Below are 21,465 nucleotides of genomic sequence, written 5' to 3'. Positions count from 1 at the left end.
CCATGCTTAGACCACTATATATATATATATATACATACACACACACATACACATACTTGCATATATATATGTATACATAGTGTTTTGAAAAATGCAAGCACTTTAAGAATTGAAAGTGATATAAAAACAATGAGTTCTTAAACATGTCCATTGTTTTCATGTCTAAAAATAAAAACACTTTTGAAAAACCAGTTGCATTTCTGTTATCATTATATGTTCGCAACCTTTTGGTTCCTTTTCAAAAAATTTAGCTGCTTGCTGGAAATCAACATTTTGTTACATATTGGATTCTGAGGATGTGTTATGCGTCAGAGGAGGCAAAGCTGCAGGGTTGAATTTACTAATTATACACCAACATCTTCTTGGGTTTTATTACCAAATGGCCATGTTCAATTTTTGGGTTTGCACACACTCCTTATTCTTCTTTTCCTTCCAATCATGTATGCATTAATGGAATAGTCTACTGGTTCACTCGATCAGAAGAAGGCATCGACTCCATCCTTGTAGTTAATAGAGAGGAAATTTTTAGCACAATTAGGCTTCCAAATGAGAAAATTCTACGTCCTTACTTGATCAATCTCGAAGGTTGTTTGTGTTTAGTGGTTGACAATGGACTTGAGGAATATAGATTTGATATATGGGCTTTGCAAGATAGCAAGGAGTCCCTTTGGACCAAGAAATGGAGTGATTATATGCCCTTTTGTAGCGTTGCACATATCATTGACCATATAGCCACGCGAAAAAATGAAATTCTTTTAGGAACTTTTAGTCGTCTTCATCTCTATAACATGGGGACCAGAACTTGGAGAAAATTCAACTGGGAACATGATGGTGAAGAAGTAGCGATTTGTCTTCCGGTGCCATACACAGAGAGCCTCCTCCCTTGTAAGTAACTTATGTTGTGAGGGATATTTCCTGTCTTTTTTCTTTTTTGTTTTTATTATTTTATTTTATTTTTCTTTCACAGGCAATGGACGCGTTATGGTGTTGTAGTCCTTTTGGCTTGGCTCTATAGTATTCCTTTTCATTATAGTAAAACTGTAGATGAAGTGATCAATGTTTTTGCCCCATCCTTTCTATATTAAAGTTTTGCCACCCCATTTATTTTGTATGAGCAAATTTTTTTTTTTTGGTGAGTATGGTGTTGACCTGCAGTTTTGGCGGGCATCCTTATTTATGAAAAATGTAATTTTTTGGAAAGTTAAGAGTCACCAAAACTTGTTTAGTTTATTTTTTAAAAAGAAAATTAAAACAAAATAAGAAAGAAAACTTGTGTTACTTCTTATTTGAAAAAGACATAAAAAATAATAACAAAATCAAATTACAAAATTATACAAATGGATTTATTTAAGTGAAAAAAAATATATTTCAAAAATTAGTTTTGGAATTTGTGAAAAAAAAAAAATATAAATTAATAATTTCAATATATTTATTTAGAAAAAGGTTTCGATTTCTTTTCAATAATTGATTTGATTTAATTTTATATATAAAAAAATTATTTACGGTGATTGCTCTTAAAAGAATTTATTAAAAATTTCAATTTGGTTTTGTTTATAATAAAAATAATTTTTATTCATTTTTCTAGAAAGATAATGAATTTGTACAATTTTATTTACAAAATATTTCAATTCAAATTTTATTTGAGAAAAATATTTACACCATATTTAGAAAAAGGAAATTATTTACTTATTTACGTTCATGGTTGTTAAAAGAATCTATTAAACATTTCAATTTGGTTTTGTTTACAATAAAAAATATTTTTATTTATTTTGCTAGAACGAGAATGAATTTTTACGATTTCATTTACAAAATATTTCAATTCAATTTTTATTTGAGAAAAAAATTTACAAGTTAATTAGAAAAATGTTTTTATAACTTTGTCTATCAAAGATTTCAATTAAATAAATAGGACTTTTACATTTTTTTAAAAAAGTAGCAATCCAATTTTATTAATAAAAAAAGATTATTAACAGGAAAGTGAATTTTGTAAAAAATATTTTAATCCCTTTATTTTATTAACCAAAAATGATTTTTATTATTTGATTTTATTAAAGGAAGATTGATTAAAAAAAAATTAGAGGAAAATTTTCGCAGTTTTATTAGGACTTAAAAGGAAAAATTTAATTCTATAAAAATAAATTTCAAGTTTCAAATTTATTTCTTTTTCTATAAAAAGAAAAATTTATTGCTTATATACAAAAAACATAAAATAAAAAAAAAAGTTTATCCAATTTTATTAAAAGAAAAAGTTTATCCACTTTTATTAAAAAAACGATTTTTTATATTTTATTCACAAAAGCATTTCAATTTGATTTTTTAGAATTTTTTGTTTTCTTTTAAAAGTACTTCATTTGCTTAAAAAAAAAAATTACATTTTTATAATTTTAACTAAAAGGAAAGAATCTTGATTTACTTTTATTAAAAAGATAATCTTTTTTTACAAGTTTATTTAAAATAAAAAAGAATTTTGCCTTTTTTTAAAAGGGATTTTTACAAATTTATCTAAAAAATTTAATTTACTTTTTAAATTTTTTTCTTTTACAAGTTTATCTAAAAGGAAATTTGCTTAAATTTTATTAAAAAAAGATATTTCTTAAAAGGATATTTCAATCAAGAATTAATTATTTAAAAAAAGACTTTGCAATTTTTATGAAAGAAAGATTTTATTTTATTTTTACATAGATTTGCTTGAAGATATTTCAATCCAAACTTCATTTTGAAAAAGGAATTTTACAAGAAAAGGAAAATTCTTATAGATTTATCTAGTAAAAATATTTCAAACCAAACTTTTTTCACAACTTTTATTCAAAAAGAATTTTGCCTATTTTAAAGGAAAATCTCAACAATTTTATAAATAAATAAAGAAACGAATTTTGATATTTACAAACTTGTTTAGAAAAAGAATCTTTACAAAATTAATTTTATAAAAAAAAAGAAAGAAAAATAGTTTTAAATATGATTAAAAAAAGATTTTACACATTTATTTTTACCAAAAAAAGGTAGTTCAATTTGATTTTTTTTAAGAATGATTTTTGCTTGATTTTTATAAAAAATTTACTTCAATAAAAACTGATGTTCCAAAAAAATGGCTTAGATTTTATTGTTGAAAAGAAATATTTTAGTCTAAAAAAGTTTGAATTTTATTTATATATATATATAAAATTATTTGAGTTTTTTAAATAAGATAATTTCGGTTTCAAAAAGTTTTCCATTTATTATTTATTTATTTATTTTTTACAAAAGGCAATTTATTAAAAAAATATTAAATCTTTGTTAAATTAAGGTTTCATTTTATTTAAAGAAATTAATTTATTAGAATATTTTTCAAGCAAAAATCAATACTCATGATTAATTCTCTAGGCATAATATACATATAAATAAATAAATAATAGATACTACACTACTCATACATTTTCTACAACAAATAAGGCAAGGAATCAACAAGATAATAAAAAATATATATTCACGTGGATGACAAATAAAATAAAATAAAATATTTACACAAAACAAATACATGAAAACTGAAGATAGAGATTAAAAAAGAAAAAAGAAAAAAAAAATTGACCTTTATGAGCACCCCAATATCTAGTAGCTCTTAACATCTTTTCAAATGGAGTTCAAACAATACCAAAAAAACCCTCAACCTTTCAAAACATTCAAAGAAAATACAGAGAGAGAGAGAGAGAGATTTTGTCACTACTGTTGTCAATCTTACCTCCGGTTGCCCTGTTTGGACTAGTCGTTTATAACTTTACCTATCAAAGATTTCAATTAAATAAATAACACTTTTACATTTTTATTAAAAAAAAAAGTAGCAACCCAATTTTATTAATAAAAAAAAGTGAAATTTGTAAAAAATATTTATAAAAAATGTTTCAATCCCTTTTTTTTTTTGTTTACCAAAAATGATTTTTATTATTTGATTTTATTAAAAAAAGATTGATTAAAAAAATTTAGAGGAAAAATTTTACAGTTTGATTAGGACTTAAAAAAAATAATAATAATAATTCTATAAAAAAAATTTCAAATTTATTGCTTATCTTCAAAGATTTGGAATTTATATACAAAAAAACATTAAAAAAAAGTTTATCCAATTTTATTAAAAGAAAAAGTTTATCCACTTTTATTAAAAAAAATTACATTTTTACAATTTTAACTCAAGGGAAAGAATCTTGATTTACTTTTATTAAAAAAATAATCTTTATTTACAAGTTTATTTAAAAGAAAAAGGAATTTTGCCTTTTTCTAAAAGGGATTTTTACAAATTTCTCTAAGAAATTTAATTTACTTTTAAAATTTTTTTCTTTTACAAGTTTATCTAAAAGAAAATTTGCTTAAATTTTATTAAATTTTTTTTTTCTTAAAATGATATTTCAATCAAGAATTTATTATTTAAAAAATGACTTTGCAATTTTTATGAAAGAAATATTTTATTTTATTTTTACATGGATTTGCTTATCAAAGATATTTCAATCCAAACTTCATTTTTAAAAAGGAATTTTACAACAAAAGGAAAATTCTTATAGATTTATCTAGTAAAAATATTTCAAACCAAACTTTTTTTCACAACTTTTATTCAAAAAGAATTTTGCTTATTTTAAAGGAAAATTTCAACTATTTTATAAATAAAAAAAACGAAAATTTGATCTTTACAAACTTGTTTAGAAAAAGAATCTTTACAAAATTAATTTTATAAAAAAAAAAAGGAAAGAAAATTCCTGTCATTTTTTTTAGAAAAATATTTTTAAATATGATTAAAAAAAGATTTTACACATTTATTTTTACCGGAAAAAGGTAGTTCAATTTGATTTTTTTTAAGAATGATTTTTCCTTGATTTTTATAAGAAATTTACTTCAATAAAAATTGATGTTAGATTTATTTTTGTCATTATACCTACAAAAAAATGGCTTAGATTTTATTGTTGAAAAGAAATATTTTAGTCTAAAAAAGTTTTAATTTTATTTATATATATAAAAAAAATTATTTGAGTTTTTTAAATAAGATAATTTTGGTTTCAAAAAATATATAAATATCTTATTTTATCTTCCAAATAGAAGATATGGTTCTTTTGATATAATTAGTTAAGGGCTAATTATCATTGCAATAAAACTATAAAGTTCTATCCAACTCTTTTTTTTTTTTTTTCTTATCTTTTCTTTCAATAATTCTTCTATTTATATAAAATTATAGATAAGAATACATTAATTTCAAAATTTAAATACTTATTTGAATATTAAATTTAAGTTTCTTATTAATTTAAAATATACTTATTTTCTCATAGGTGTCACAAAATGAAGGCCTTTTTTTTCCCCAATATTTATAAATGCTCTCACTTTCATACTTAGTTTTGATATATTTTAGAGGAAAATTATAATTAAAAAATATATATATAGTTTTATAAGAGTTAAAAATCTTATTTGAATAATATTATTATTTTAGTTTTCAAATTTCAAAAATTAATAAAATATTATTGTTTATTAAATAATAAAAAATAAATTAAATTATGTATAATTATATTCATTATGATTAATTAATCAAATAAAAAATAATTAATTACTTTTTATTTAATATCTAAATTTTTTTATTCAAAACATTAATATTAGAATAGACATGTCATATTCCTTGTAATTTTAATATTTTCAATCAATCATTATATATTTGAGTTTACTAATAAAAAAAATAATAACAAAAAATATATAAAATAAATAATAAATTTATTAAATTATTATAAGACTTAATTTCAATTTTCAATAAAGATAACTATTAATAAAAATAAACAAATAATTTATTAATTTATCATAAAACTTATTTCTAATTTTGATATGAATTGTACATCATTCAATTACAATTTATTTGAAACATTGGAAAATTCCACTGATAATGAATACAAGATCTGGGGCTTCTCGTATGTGCAGTGTCAGAGCCTGAGAATGTTGGTGGCATCTTGTAGTTTAGATTAAAAATAACTGCTAGCAAATATTAAATTAATTTTTTTTTTCAAAAATATTTAATTGAAAAAAAATTATTTAATTTAATATTTTTGAAAACTACTTTTATTTAATTTAGTATATTTGAAAAAAAAAATTATTGAAAAAAAATTATTTAACTTAATTTTATAAAATATTTTATATGTGTTCTTAAAGGGTATATTTGTCCGTTACTATTTCATATTCTTCAACTTAATTTGAAGAGTTATATGAACCTTTTGTTAATTTGGGGCTCATCTACCCCAAAAGATAATTCTCCCAAAGATGTTTAGAGTTAGAGTTGTAAGATTGGATGGATTAGAACTTTCCATCATTGTATTTTCAACATCTTTACGGCTTCTGAATACTTTTAATGACATTTAGAATTGTACTTTCGGACATTCTTAAGAATGTTTGGCACTAGACAGTTGCATAACTTTTTCTTTATGTTTTTTACAGAATTTAAAATAATGAAAATAATTTCTCTACTTTTGAAACATTTAATGAATTAAATTTAACAAATTTAAAATAAATTCTATTCATTTAAAAAAAAATTTCAATTCATAATTTTATAAATTTAAAATAAAAAAACTAACTTTTAAGAATCAAATTTAGTGATTTAAATTATAAAAATAAGAAACACTTAAACATGCAAAAACAATCACATTTAAACACATTAAATCCTTTTTAGGTTAATAAATTAATATGGGAGACGAAAATAAAATATATTTTAGGTATAATAAAAAATTTTAAATTGATATATTAATAAGATTATTTTTTCAAAATTTAAAGCTATCTTTGATTTAAAAAAAAAAATGTCATTAAAAAAAAAATTAAAATCAATAAATTATTTTCTATATATTTCAAACTCATCTCACTTATCATATAAAAATTAAATAATTTAAAAATTTAAAATTTTCACTTTTATATATATACAAATTCCCTTCGTTTGCTTCCGCAGAGGAGGGAAAAAAAGGTGTTCGGAAAGCAAGAAAATTGGAGAAACTAAAAAAGTGAAGAATTAGATGATACCAATCTCAGGTGAGTTTACCTTTAACTTCCCAAGCTATGATTAGTAAGATTATCAGTTAAATATTTGATAACTGGGTAGTTGCTAGGCTTTGGATTGGTATTGTTGTTTGAATAACAGGAAAGTTTTTACAAAAATTTTCTAAGTTCAGTTGTTTAGTGAATAGTTTGTATATAACATGCGTTTTCAATCTCTGCAATATGATTAAATTGCGTTGATGGATTAATTTAATTATGTAGTAATTTTTCATTCCTGAAAATTAATTGGAGTTCTATGATTTTTATGAGTGTGGATGATGTTTTGTAACTCGAAGTTGATTTGAATCGATGGATGGTAGCTAGTTACGAGAGAACGGTATATGTGCTGAAGAAACGCAGAGTTTGAAGCCCCGAAGTGTGAGAGCTTTTAAACAATATTCATTTTAACCTACCGTTAAGAATTATGTAATTGTTGATGTAATTAGGGTTTCCATACTGCTTTTCCTTGCAATTTCTTTGGAATATTTGTCGTTTTTTATTTATAATTTCATGATTTTTGAGATGAATCGACAAAGATCAGACCTCATGTAAAATAAGCATTTTTTTTATTTTATTGAAAATCCCATCAGGCTATGGCTTTCAACATCACTTTTTCATTAAATTGGGGAATTGAAGTAGGCAGTTACTTACAAAACCACATAGTTTTCTACATTAATTCGGAGTTTGGTTTAGTATGAACCTCTGCCTACTAACCCCGAAGTTTTCATGAATTAGACTTGCTTAGTTAATATGCTACATTATAGGGACTGATCTTGGGTTGAATTGGGACTCCTCTTTAGCTCCTTTTCTGCCTGGTTGAACATCTCCACCCCTTATAGCTTGACCTACAATGTACCAGTTTTTAGTCCCCATTGGGTAGCCATAATTTCAGAATGCATTTATAGAGACTATGGCCTGTCTCTGTGATTGATGATCGTAGAGTAGTCATTCTGTTCCTCATTACCATTCTGTCTAAATGGGTGTCGGTTTGGTTGGTAGAAGTTAGTGCTGATAGAAAGACCCTTAAAGCAGAGATCACTGGCAACAGAAGAAAGGATGACTTTTTATGTATTTGTTTTTCTCATATAGTCTTGTTTCTTGACATACTGTTGTGACATGCATACTATCTATGTACTTGGGTTGTGTACCCATTTTCTCCATGAAGGCATCGTGGATTGTAGAGTTAGGCTATCTAACACTTAGGAGCCTTGGATGAATGGATTCCCACTTTTTAGGAACTGTCAATGATTCATTTTATGTCCTTTTCTTGAGCATCCAATCCAATCCAATCCAATTCAAAAACACTGCTAGGCTACACTAAATTACGGTTTAGGCTTCCATAACTATGTTAGAAGGAAATTGGCCTTGGGTTCCATAAGACCACCAGCAACCCGATAAGAGTAAGGGCAGAATAATGCCTTGACTAATTCTAGGCAGCCTTGGGTAGTTACAAATTCCACAACTAGGTTTAGGCCCCCTGATCGGCCATGCCAACAAGGCAGTAGAGGTAGTTACATGAGTGCTCTAAGATGGAACCAATTGTCTCAATCCCTGATGACTGGGTCTTGCTTTCAGCAATGCTGCATTGCAGCACCTGAACACCTTACTGTTTCTGCTGAACACATGGCTCATCCATTGCTTCAGTTGCACCAATGGTGCTTGTGCTAGTGGTCAACTGCCAAGATGCCAATCATTGCTTACGACTAGCTCCTGCTGCCTTATGACTTGTGCTGAACTTCTCCCATGGCATGCAGTTTCCCATGCCATGCTGTTGTTTTGCTTTAGCAGCAGAGTGCTACCCTGCAACTCCTCTCCCTGCATCTGCTGCAGAAAGAGAGTCTTGCCATATGTCTATACTTGTATTTGCACTTTCATGGATGTTGATGTGTTCAAGTGCCATGGAAAAATAGAATTATATCAGACTTGTACCTCCATTTGGAATCCTTAAAAGTAACCAAACTAACCATGACGTTTTTTATCTTACTGTATTGTCAATTATAATATCACACATTCTAAGAATTATATGCAAGACAATAGTTAATAACGCAAGAATCTTGGAAATTATGGTACTTCCTGAATTCTACAAACTAGTCACTTCCACTGAGGTAGGCTTTTCACTTTGGACTATTTGCTGTTTTAGAGAAGAACATTTTTTTAGGATGAACCCTTTATATCTAGTGTTCATTAGGATCAAAAACTTCAAGAATATGTTTGGTTCCTGGAAAATTTGAGGGAAAATGCAAGGAAAAGAAAATACAAATGAAAAGTAAGAGGAAAGCAAAAGTGAAAATGCATGAATTTCTAACTAGTTTTAATTATATTTGATTTTCTTTGATATTTTTTATAGGACAATCAAACATGAGAAAATCATTTTCCTTAACATTTTTTTTTTCTTAATACTTTCCGGAAACCAAACATAATCCAAGAATCCTATTATTGGACTAACTAGAAAACCAAAAATTCATATTCTTAAACAGTCCATGGAATGGTTGTCAAGTCAACCATGTTTTTGGAAAAAAGAAAAGAAAAGAAAAAGAAGCATTATGTGACATATATCTTCAGGCTTGGGCACAACAGTTCATCGTGTTAGTATGGTAGGATTTGTTCGATTTTACATAAAAGGATCAAAACGAGACCCCTATGTATGATTGCACTTAGTGTAGGGTGTGGGATCGAATACTTTCATTAGGGGTGTGGCATTCAAATTCTGCATTTTGATATCAAATCACACAAAGTATTCTTTTGGATGAAGATTTTACTCTGGAAGTTCGAGATTTTGGTCTTTCAAAATTGTCTTCAATGGATGAAATAACTGTGTTGCTGACTGCAACCTTGCTCCAGAATTGTTCTATAAGGATCTAGGATTAACCCTTTACCGCTTAATAAGAAAACGTCGATGCTGTTTATCAGTGGACAAAACAACGCGTAATTGATTGTTGGAGCTGTGCTTAAGAGCTGCCAGTAGTTCAACTCCATTCTCTCTTCCCATAAAGAAGGTGCTCAAGTCCAGAGGCCAAAGTTTCCCACTGTGATAACGCTCTCCAGGCAATTTGAATGTCATAATTTTGAGGTTCTGCAAGTGGGCCATCACCAAAGACTTCGCTTTGTTTCTCCAATATAGTCTTTCTTCAAAATCATCTGGCTTCAGAAACAGTAGGGGGATCTGAATGTTCACAAGCCAAGAAATATCTTTAGAATTGCAATACAGATGAGTTACAATATATATGTTACCTTCGCTCCTTCACTGTTACCTGACTCTGTTTTGGGGCCATAACAAAGCACAGATCCTCAATGGCAGAGCAAGCTTTGAGCATGTAGGCAACTCCCGGTAGTTCCCACCTCTGAAATGATGTATTTATTTCCAGGTTGGTACAAGAGAGGGATACCCTGCTCCTCGTCTTATCATAGACCTCAGCTTTATAAAGACTCTGCACAAAACATATAGTTTGTGAATGAAAGTTTGTATGGTACTGGAAATTCTGCAGAAAAAGCTATGATAAAATGTTTTGAAAGAAGCTGATACCTGAACACACCAATTGCAGATTCTGAGAACTCTGACGTGTTGAAAATGTGGAAGAAGATTGAGTAATACAACATGATATCTCAACGACAACAACTCCTCTCCCACTTCCTTCCACAAATACTCATGGGGCTGGTCGGATAGAGCGAAGGTAAACTCAAGGCAGTTTGATACATCCTTTACATGATATTCTCTCCTGGGCGAAGCGTATAAGAAGACCAATTTTTCAACACTTGGTGCACAGATATCCATTCCAGTGGATCTAGCAAGATCAACCTTGGTCTCTATGATAGCCAGCTCTTTCAAGTTTGGACTTTCAGAGGCATCAATATTGAAATTGCGGAACCTACTGCAGTTAACCAAGCTCATTCGTTCCAGCAGTGGAGCCCTTGAAGTGATCTTTCTGATTGTCCTCCCATTTCTACTTCCAGTTTCCATACGTGTGAGAGAGAGAGTATGAAGATTGGGAAGATAGATAGAATCTGGTAACTCCAACACACAACCCTTGAGCGACAAAGAAACCAATGATTCACAGTTGAAAATGAATGGGGGTAGTATATACAATGGATCATTGTCCCCTTTCATATCAAAGTCAAGTTTCAGATCTTCAACCTCCTTCTTAATAGCAAAACTCATCCATTCATTCACTTGATCTTCCTTGTTAGGCCTATACTTGAATTCTACATGGAACTTCTTTATCTTATTTCCCCGGTGAAGGGAGATAAAATGGGTAAGAGATTCGATTTCTTTTCCTGTAGATTGCTTGAAAACTACATTGGCCAGGTATTTCCATTGATTTCTCCATTTACGGGATATGAACCCAGCTCTAACGGCATCTTTCATTGGTAGTTCATTCAGTATATTGTGGAGATCTCTTTCATCTAGTCTCTCAAACATGTTGGTCATCTTCTTGGGATTCTTCTCAATCTCGGCCATGGATGACCAAAAAACTATGCTACTTAAAGCAAGAAATGATAAAAAGATCAAATTATCAGAATGCTACTGAAAGCAAGGTAAGATTTACATAAAACCAATTGTTCTAATTTTTTCAGATAAATCATTATTAATGTAAATCTTTATTTAAAGTTTTGCTTGTGAATTTAGGATTATAGGCTTATGTTTTGTGGATTTTGTTTAAATTTTGAATTTCTAACTACTTTTCATGAATTTGATTTAATTTATATGCCTTGCTTGCGTTATGTGTTAGAAATTAGCAGATTGATATGTTTGGAGTCTGACAATGAGTCTGCAAGTGGTATTGGGAGGGAAAATTTGAAGTAGAATGAAAATGAAATGATGTGTGTTGATTCTAATGTGCTGAAAGTTTCAGATTTGAGTTCTCAATTTTTGTTGAGCCTGCATGTTCTCCAGGTAAGTTTATCAGGTTCAATCTGCTGCCTTGATGTCTAGATTCATAAATGAGTTTCAAAGTTGTGAATGAAATTGTTTCCCTATCTTCTGGAGTTTATTTGTATTGTTCTGTGCTGCATTCTCATCAGGGTCTGTCAATGAAACAGTGATGTATGGAGACAGTTCTATGCTTCTGACCTTTTTGGATGACGATATGCATCAGGTACATTCTTCATAGTTGTTGTGAGTGATGATTATTATACTCCCTTATGCTCGTATTTGTACATGTCTAAAATGTTCAGGTCTAGCAATAAAAATGAGAATAGATTTCTATTTAATTTTAAAAAAATGAAAAGAAAAAAGAAAAAGGAAAAAAAAGACTGGTACCATGCTTAGACTATAAGAATTGAAAGTGATAAAAACAATGAGTTCTTAAACATGTCCATTGTTTTCATATCTAAAAATAAAAACACTTTTGAAAAACCAGTTGCATTTCTGTTATCATTATATGTTCGCAACCTTTTGGTTCCTTTTCAAAAAATTTAGCTGCTTGCTGGAAATCAACATTTTGTTACATATTGGATTCTGAGGATGTGTTATGTGTCAGAGGAGGCAAAGCTGCAGGGTTGAATTTACTAATTATCAAATAAACAACAAAAATTTCTGTTATCAGTTTTTAGTTTTTCCTTTGAGCTGCTGCCAAAATAGCTTTTTGGTCCATTTCGCATGACTCTGCCAATTTTTCGCATGTTCATGTGAAATTGAAAAACATAGTTTTTCAACTCCTTTTTGTCTTTTCTTCCATTTCTTTCTCTTGATTTCACTTCAACCACCTCCAAATCAACTCCAAATCCCGTACCAAACCAATTACATTACTTCTTTCATTGTGCATTTGGATTATCATCAACTTTATTTGTTTTATTTAATTTGATTCATATCTTTTGGCACAAATTTATCAAAATCATATCTTGAAATGACTCCAAAACTTCATAAAATTGTTAGTAACTCTTGCAAGGGCAAAAACATGTTAATTGAGTGTTTTAGGCATAATTACTACTCAAAAGATGTGAAATTCATGAGAATTATTATCTAAAATATGCTCTTTTTGAGTAGTAATCATTCCCCCCGACCAACACATTGTTAGTCCCTTAGCAATTGTATGACAAAAAGAAAGAAAAACAATGCCAAACAAAAGAAATCATAAGTCACATAAGCAAATCATTTGAAAAAAACTTTGAAATTTCCATAGCATAAATGGTTGATAAACAAGCACACCCTACTATCCATAGGTATCAACAAAATCCCAACTTATTTACTATCTCTAATAGAAAGAATATCATGTAAATCAAGGTATCGAAAACATATCCATCTTCATTCCCCAAACAATCTTTCCAAACAAGTCTAAGAGGTAGAGGTAGAGGAAGATAAAAATGGATGATTATGACAATGCATTGATGTGGGTAACCTAGAATGAGAATGTGTTTGAAGTGGAAGAAATCCTCACCAACATTCTCTTAAGGCTTCCAGTTAAATCCCTTTTGACAAGCAAGTCTGTTTGTAAATACTAGAGGAGTATAATCTCCCGTCCTAGTTTCGTGGAGTCGCATCTAATCCAATCTCAACACAATCCCACTTATGTTTTCTATCCCTATGACCCTTGGCACCACAACCTGTATTTGCTGAGAAAAACGGATAGAGAAATGACTAAAAGTTTGCCTGGTTGTGATGGAATTTACTTTAAAGGTATCATTTGTTCCTTTAATGGTTCGATTTGCTACTTTAATTACTACATCGCCTTTCTGCACGACATACGTATCTGCAACCCTGCTACTCGAGAAGTCTTGTTACTCCCACAAAGCCGGGAATTAGAACATCCAGGTGAGGTTGGTGTTGCTTTTGGACCTGGAATCAATGAATATAAAGTATTTCAATTTTATGGGGGAACGTAACATTATGGATGTGAGGTATATTCTTCAATCACTGGATCTTGGAAATCCATAGGTAAGGTTGCACACACTCCTTATTCTTCTTTTCCTTCCAATCATGTATGCATTAATGGAATAGTGTATTGGTTCACCCGATCAGAAGAAGGTATCGACTCCATCCTTGTAGTTAATAGCGAGGAATTTTTAGCACAATTAGGCTTCCAAAGGAAAAAATTCTATGTCCTTACTTGATCAATCTCGAAGGTTGTTTGTATCTAGTGGTTGACAATGGACTTGAGGAATATAGATTTGATATATGGGCTTTGCAAGATAGCAAGGAGTCCCTTTGGACCAAGAAATGGAGTGATTATATGCCCTTTTGTAGCATTGCAGATATCATTAACCATGTAGCCGTGCGAAAAAATGAAATTCTTTTAGGAACTGTAACTCATTTTTTTCTCTATAACATGGGGACCAGGACTTTGGAGAAAATTCAACTGGGAACATGATGGTGAAGAAGTAGCAATTTGTCTTCCGGTGCCATACATAGAGAGCCTCCTCCCTTGTAAGTAACTTATGTTGTACCTTTCTTCCAAGTATGGAGGGATATTTCCTGTTTTTTTTTTTTATTTAAAAAATAGGCAATAGACGCGTTGATTCTTAAATCAATCAAGGACAAAACAAGTATGGTGTTGTAGGGAGTTGTAGTCTTTTTGGCTTGGCTCTCTAGTATTCCTTTTCATTATAGTAAAACTGTAGATGAAGTGATCAATGTTTTTGCCCCATCCTTGCTATATTAAAGTTTTGTCACCCCATAAAAGTTATTTTGTATGAGCAAAAAACTTTTGGTAAAGTATGGTGTTGATCTGCATTTTTCACGGGCATCCTCACTAGACTCACTATTATTTATGAAAAATGGATTTTTTTGGAAAGTTAAGAGTCACCAAAACTTGTTTAGTTTATTTTTTAAAAAGAAAATTAAAACAAAATAAGAATAGAAAACTTGTGTCACTTCTTATTTGAAAAAGACAGAAAAAATAATAATAAAAGCAAATTACAAAATTATGCAAATTGATTTATTTAAGTTAAAAAAAAAGATATTTCAAAAATTAGTTTTTCAAGAAATTCCAAATGAATTTTATGAAAAAAAATTAAATTAATAATTTCAATTTATTTATTTTATTTCCAATAATTGATTTGATTTAATTTTATTAGTAAGAAAATTATTTGCACTCTTTGCTCTTAAAAGAATTTATTAAAAATTTCAATTTGGTTTTGTTTATAATAAAAATAATTTTTATTCATTTTTCTAGAAAGAGAATGAATTTGTACAATTTTATTTACAAAATATTTCAATTCAACTTTTAATTGAGAAAAAAAATTTACAAGTTATTTAGAAAAAGAAAATTATTTACATTTATGGTTGTTAAAAGAATCTATTAAAAATTTCAATTTGGTTTTGTTTACAATAAAAAATATTTTTATATATTTTGCTAAAGAGAATGAATTTTTACGATTTTATTTACAAAATATTTCAATTCAACTTTTATTTTAGAAAAAAATTTGCAAGTTATTTAGAAAAAGATTTTTATAACTTTACCTATCAAAGATTTCAATTAAATAAATAGGGCTTTTACATTTTTATTTTTTAAAAAAGGTAGCAATCCAATTTTATTAGTAAAAAAAGTGAATTTTGTAAAAAACTAATTAGAAAAAAATTTCAATCCCTTTTTTTGTTTACCAAAAATCATTTTTATTATTTGATTTTATTAAAAAAAGATTGATTAAAAAAAATGTAGAGGAAAATTTTTTCAGTTTGATTAGGACTTAAAAAAAAAATTTAATTCTATAAAAAGAAATTTCAAATTTATTGCTTATCTTCAAAGATTTGGAATTTATATACAAAAAACATAAAAAAAAAGTTTATCCAATTTTATTAAAAGAAAAAGTTTATCCACTTTTATTAAAAAAAAAAAATTACATTTTTACAATTTTAACTAGGGAAAGAATCTTGATTTACTTTTTTTAAAAAATAATCTTTATTTAAAAGAAAAAAGAATTTTGCCTTTTTTTAAAAGGGATTTTTACAAATTTATCTAAGAAATTTAATTTACTTTTTAATTTTTTTTCTTTTACAAGTTTATCTAAAAGGAAATTTGCTTAAATTTTATTAAAAAAAGTTTTTCTTAAAAAGACATTTCAATCAAGAATTTATTATTTAAAAAAAAGGCTTTGCTGAAAGAAAGATTTTATTTTATTTTTACATAGATTTGCTTACCAAAGATATTTCAATCCAAACTTCATTTTTAAAAAGGAATTTTACAAGAAAAGGCAAATTCTTATAGATTTATCTAGTAAAAATATTTCAAACCAAACTTTTTTCACAACTTTTATTCAAAAAGAATTTTGCCTATTTTAAAGGAAAATCTCAACAATTTTATATATATAAAAAAAACGAAGTTTGATCTTTACGAACTTGTTTAGAAAAAGAATCTTTACAAAATTAATTTTATAAAAAAAAGAAAGAAAATTCTTGTTAATTTTTTTAGAAAAATGTTTTTAAATAAAAAGATTTTGCACAATTATTTTTACTAAAAAAGGTAGTTCAATTTGATTTTTTTTTTTAAGAATGAATTTTGCTTGATTTTTATAAGAAATTTACTTCAATAAAAACTAATGTTCGATTTCTTTGTCATTACACATAAAAAAAATGGCTTAGATTTTATTGTTGAAAAGAAATATTTTAGTTTAAAAAGTTTAATTTTATTTATAAATATAAAAAATTATTTGAGTTTTTTAAATAAGATAATTTTGGTTTCATAAAGTTTTCCATTTATTATTTATTTATTTTTTTAAAGGCAATTTATTAAAAAAAATTATTACTACTCAAAAAGAGCATATTTTAGATAATAATTCTCATGAGTTTCACATCTTTTGAGTAATAATTATACCTAAAACACTCAATTAATATGTTGTTACCCTTGCAAGAGTTACTAACAAGTTTTATGAAGTTTTGGAGTCATTTTAAGGTATGATTTTGATAAATTGGTGACAAAAGAGATGAATTAAATTGAAAAAAACAAATAAAGTTGATGATGATCTAAATGGATAATGAAAGAAGTAATGCAATGCACTTGGACCAAGCTTTGGAGCTGATTTGAAGGTGGTTGAGGTGGATTCAAAAAAAAGAAAAGGAATAAATGACAGAAAGGGGTTGAAAAATTGAGTATTTCCATTTCGCATGATCATGCGAAATGGACCAGAAAGCAATTTTGGTTGTAGTTCAAATTACGAAAACTAAAATTTGATTTCGCATGACTATGCAAAAATTTCGCACAGTCATGCGAAATGCTCCAGGAAGGCGAAATTGGTGTTGATGCATTTTCCATTTCACACAGTCATGCGAAATTGTTGGGACTCGTGCGAAATGAGCATTTTATTACTAACCTCCAGAGTTCTTGGTGAAGAAGCCTCTAGAAGACCTCTTAAATGATGCCAAGTGTCCACTTGACCTTGGCCTATAAATAGAAATTTGATTTTCTCATTTGAGAAGACTTTTAGACATTTTTTAATTGTAGAATTTTCCAGATTTCTGTCTCTATAGAATTGTTTATTTTCCTTCATTTTCTCGCTAGTCAAACATGCCTTGTGAGACCAAATCTCCAAGCATGAGTGGCTAAATCTCGTTTTTCTCGAAGGAGGGAAGATCTAGAGGTAATATCTAGGGTGAATTAGAGAAGTGAACTTAAATTGCAAAGGTAATTTGATGTGAAAATCAACCAGAGTCTCAATGATATCCAACTCTTTCAAATTTGAATTGGCAAAGGTTTCAATTTTAAAATAGGTTTTCCTACTGCAGTCAAATAAGAAAACTCTCTTCGGCAGCTGGGTGCTTGAAGTGAGCTTTCTGAGCTCTTCATATTGAATTTTAATACTTGCAAGTGTTAGAATTCGAAGAACAGGTAAATCAATGGAATCTAAAAATGTGGTCTTACAACACTTAAGCCAGAGGAAAATCAATGATTTGCATGTGGAAATGGTTGGGGGTAGAATGTAGAATCGACTCCCCACATGCTTGTCTGCTTTTCTTTCTCCCAATTCTGCTTTTCTTTCTACAATTTTTTCTTCCTGTATAATGGATTTAATTAGTCATTGATATCCATAAAAGCATCTGCCAATTCAAACTACAGTACCAAGTAAAATACTAACTTGCTTCTTTAGTTTCTCTTTCTTTCGTTAATCGAATTCTTTCTTCTTTCTTTTGATTCTTTGTTCCCATTGCTTTGTCTATTCTCTTGTTCTTCTCTGCATTAACTTCAATGGTACTATTTCATCATTTTGCTCCAGTCTAACATTTTATTTATCACTATGGTCCTCTACCTGCTTTTATTGTCACCCAACAATAGAAACATGCTGAATAAAATTACTTGTTGAAATGTTTCTTCAGAAATGTTTGATAAACTAGACAAAGAAACTTTTCAAATCATATTGAATAAATTGCCATTACAAGATGTGATAAAGAATGAGCTTGTGTCACATCAATGGAGAAATCAATGGAAACATTTGCAAAACATAGTTTTTAGTAGTTCATGGACCAAATCCATAGGTAAAGAAATTGTACCTTCTGTTACAAAGTTTGTTTCCCTTCACCAGGGAAAAAGGATAAAGAAGTTTCATGTAGATTTTCGGTTTGAATCTTCAAATGATGATGATGTGAACAAATAGATCAACTTTGTTGTTGAGAAGAAAGTCGAGGATCTACACATAAACTTCAACATTGGTGACAAGCATGTGGGGAGTCAATTCTACATTCTACCCCAACCATTTTCACATGCAAATCATTGGTTTTCCTCTGGCTCAAGTGCTGTAAGACCACATTTTTAGATTCTATTGATTTACCCATTCTTTGAACTCTAACACTCACAAGTATTGAAATTCAAGATGAAGAGCTCATAAAGCTCACTTCAAGCACTCGACTGCTGGAGCGAGTTTCCTTATTTGACTGCAGTAGGAAAACCTATTTTAAAATTGAAACCTTTGCCAATTCAAATATGAAAGAGCTGGATATCATTGAGACTCTGGTTGATTTTCACACATAACCAATGGATATTAATGCACCAAGTATAGAAAAACTACAATTCCTATTCTTTGTGCCCAGGCAAATATCATGTAAAAAATTTATCCAACTGCCTTGAGTGCACCTTAGATGAGCCTCAGGACTAGCCCCAGGCGACTTCATGGCAGAATGCATTGTTGCTACTGAAATATCATGTATTATTACTCCAACTTCTTCCTAGTTTCGAACATGTCAGAGTAGCGATTTGTCTTCCGGTGCCATACACAGAGAGCCTCCTCCCTTGTAAGTAACTTATGTTGTACCTCTCTTCCAAGTATGGAGGGATATTTCTTGTAATTTTTTTTAAAGATTTTTCTTTAACAAGCAATGGACGCATTGATTCTTAAATCAATCAAGGGCAAAACAAGTATGGTGTTGTAGGGAGTTGTATTTTTGGCTTGACTCTATAGTATTCCTTTTCATTATAGTATAACTGTAGATGAAATGATCAATGTTTTTGCCCCATCTTTTCTATATTAAAGTTTTGCCACCCCATAAAAGTTATTTTGTATGAGAAAAAAACTTTTGGTAAAGTATGGTGTTGATATGCTTTTTCATGGGCATCCTCACTAGACTCGCTATTATTTATGAAAAATGGATTTTTTTTGGAAAGTTAAGAGTCACCAAAACTTGTTTAGTTTACTTTTTAAAAAAGAAAATTAAAACAAAATAAGAAAGAAAACTTGTGTCACTTCTTATTTGAAATAGACATAAAAAATAATAACAAAAGCAAATTACAAAATTATGCAAATTGATTTATTTAAGTTAAAAATAAAAAGAAATTTCAAAAATTAGTTTTTTCAAGAAATTCCAAAGGAATTTATGATTTTTTTTAAATTAATAATTTCAATTTATTTATTTTATTTCCAATAATTGATTTGATTTAATTTTATTATTAAGAAAATTATTTACACTCTTTGCTCTTAAAAGAATTTATTAAAAATTTCAATTTGGTTTTGTTTATAATAAAAATAATTTTTATTCATTTTTCTAGAAAGAGAATGAATTTGTACAATTTTATTTACAAAAAATTTCAATTCAACTTTTAATTGAGAAAAAAATTTACAAGTTATTTAGAAAAAGAAAATTATTTACATTTATGGTTGTTAAAAGAATCTATTAAAAATTTCAATTTGGTTTTGTTTACAATAAAAGATATTTTTATTTATTTTGTTAGAAAGAGAATGAATTTTTACGGTTTTATTTTAGAAACAAATTTACAAGTTATTTAGAAATAGATTTTTATAACTTTACCTATCAAAGATTTCAATTAAATAAATAGGACTTTTACATTTTTATTTTTTATTTTTAAAGTAGCAATCCAATTTTATTAGTAAAAAAAGTGAATTTTGTAAAAAATATTTATAAAAAATGTTTGAATCCCTTTTTTTATTTACCAAAAATCATTTTTATTATTTGATTTTATTAAAAAAAGACTGATTAAAAAAAATGTAGAGGAAAAGTTTTGCAGTTTGATTGGGACTTAAAAAAAATAAAATTTAATTCTAGAAAAAGAAATTTAAAATTTATTGCTTATCTTTGAAGATTTGGAATTTATATACAAAAAAAAAAAAAAAATTACATTTTTACAATAAATTTTTTCCTTTTACAAGTTTATCTAAAAGGAAATTTGCTTAAATTTTATTAAAAAAAGATTTTTCTTAAACAGATATTTCAATCAAGAATTTATTATTTAAAAAAAGACTTTGCAATTTTTATGAAAGAAAGATTTTATTTTATTTTTACATAGATTTTCTTACCAAAGATATTTCAATCCAAACTTCATTTTTAAAAAGGAATTTTGCAAGAAAAGGAAAATTCTTATAGATTTATCTAGTAAAAATATTTCAAACCAAACTTTTTGCACAACTTTTATTCAAATTTATTTTTACCATTTGATTTTTTTTAAGAATGATTTTTGCTTGATTTTTATAAGAAATTTACTTCAATAAAAATTGATGTTCAATTTCTTTTTGTCATTATACGTAAAACAAAAAAAATGGTAGATTTTATTGTTGAAAATAAAATTTTTTAGTCTAAAAAAGTTTGAAATTTATTTATATATATAAAAAATTATTTGAGTTTTTGAAATAAAATAATTTGGGTTTCATAAAGTTTTCCATTTATTATTTATTTCTTTTTTTTAGATAATAATTGTCATGAGTTTCACATCTTTTGAGTAGTAATTATACCTAAAACACTCAATTAATATGTTGTTGCCATAGCAAGAATTACTAACAAGTTTTATGAAGTTTTGAAGTCATTTCAAGGTATGATTTTGATAAATTGGTGACAAAAAAGATGAATCAAATTGAAGAAAATAAATAGAGTTGATGATGATCTAAATGCATAATGAAAGAAGTAATGCAATGCACTTGGACCAAACTTTGGAGCTAATTTGAAGGTGGTTGAGGTGGATTCAAAAGAAAGAAATGGCAAAAAGGGGTTGAAAAATTAAGTATTTCCATTTCATGATCCTGCGAAAATTTTGCACAGTCGTGCGAAAATTTTGCACAGTCGTGCGAAAATTTTGCACAATC

General features: G+C 27.6%; 2 long non-coding RNA genes across 3 annotated transcripts; both read left to right on the top strand.

Annotated features, from left to right (window-relative positions):
• The first annotated feature begins 2 nt into the window (after nt 1-2).
• LOC117908898 lies at nt 3-1,111 on the top strand. The gene is made up of 2 exons (XR_004650291.1): nt 3-885; nt 968-1,111. It is a non-coding gene; the product is annotated as an uncharacterized LOC117908898 (long non-coding RNA).
• Nucleotides 1,112-7,014: 5,903 nt separating this feature from the next.
• Nucleotides 7,015-12,283, top strand: LOC117908897. Of its 2 annotated transcripts, XR_004650290.1 has the most exons (5): nt 7,015-7,392; nt 9,925-10,379; nt 10,557-11,547; nt 11,742-11,905; nt 12,034-12,283. It is a non-coding gene; the product is annotated as an uncharacterized LOC117908897 (long non-coding RNA). The 2 variants fall into 2 exon arrangements; XR_004650289.1 differs by having other exon boundaries at nt 10,557-11,905.
• The last annotated feature ends 9,182 nt before the right edge of the window (nt 12,284-21,465 follow it).

Source organism: Vitis riparia, chromosome 19 (genome assembly GCF_004353265.1).
Source record: "Vitis riparia cultivar Riparia Gloire de Montpellier isolate 1030 chromosome 19, EGFV_Vit.rip_1.0, whole genome shotgun sequence".
Lineage (NCBI taxonomy): Eukaryota > Viridiplantae > Streptophyta > Magnoliopsida > Vitales > Vitaceae > Vitis > Vitis riparia.
This window is presented reverse-complemented; position numbering and strand designations above follow the sequence as displayed.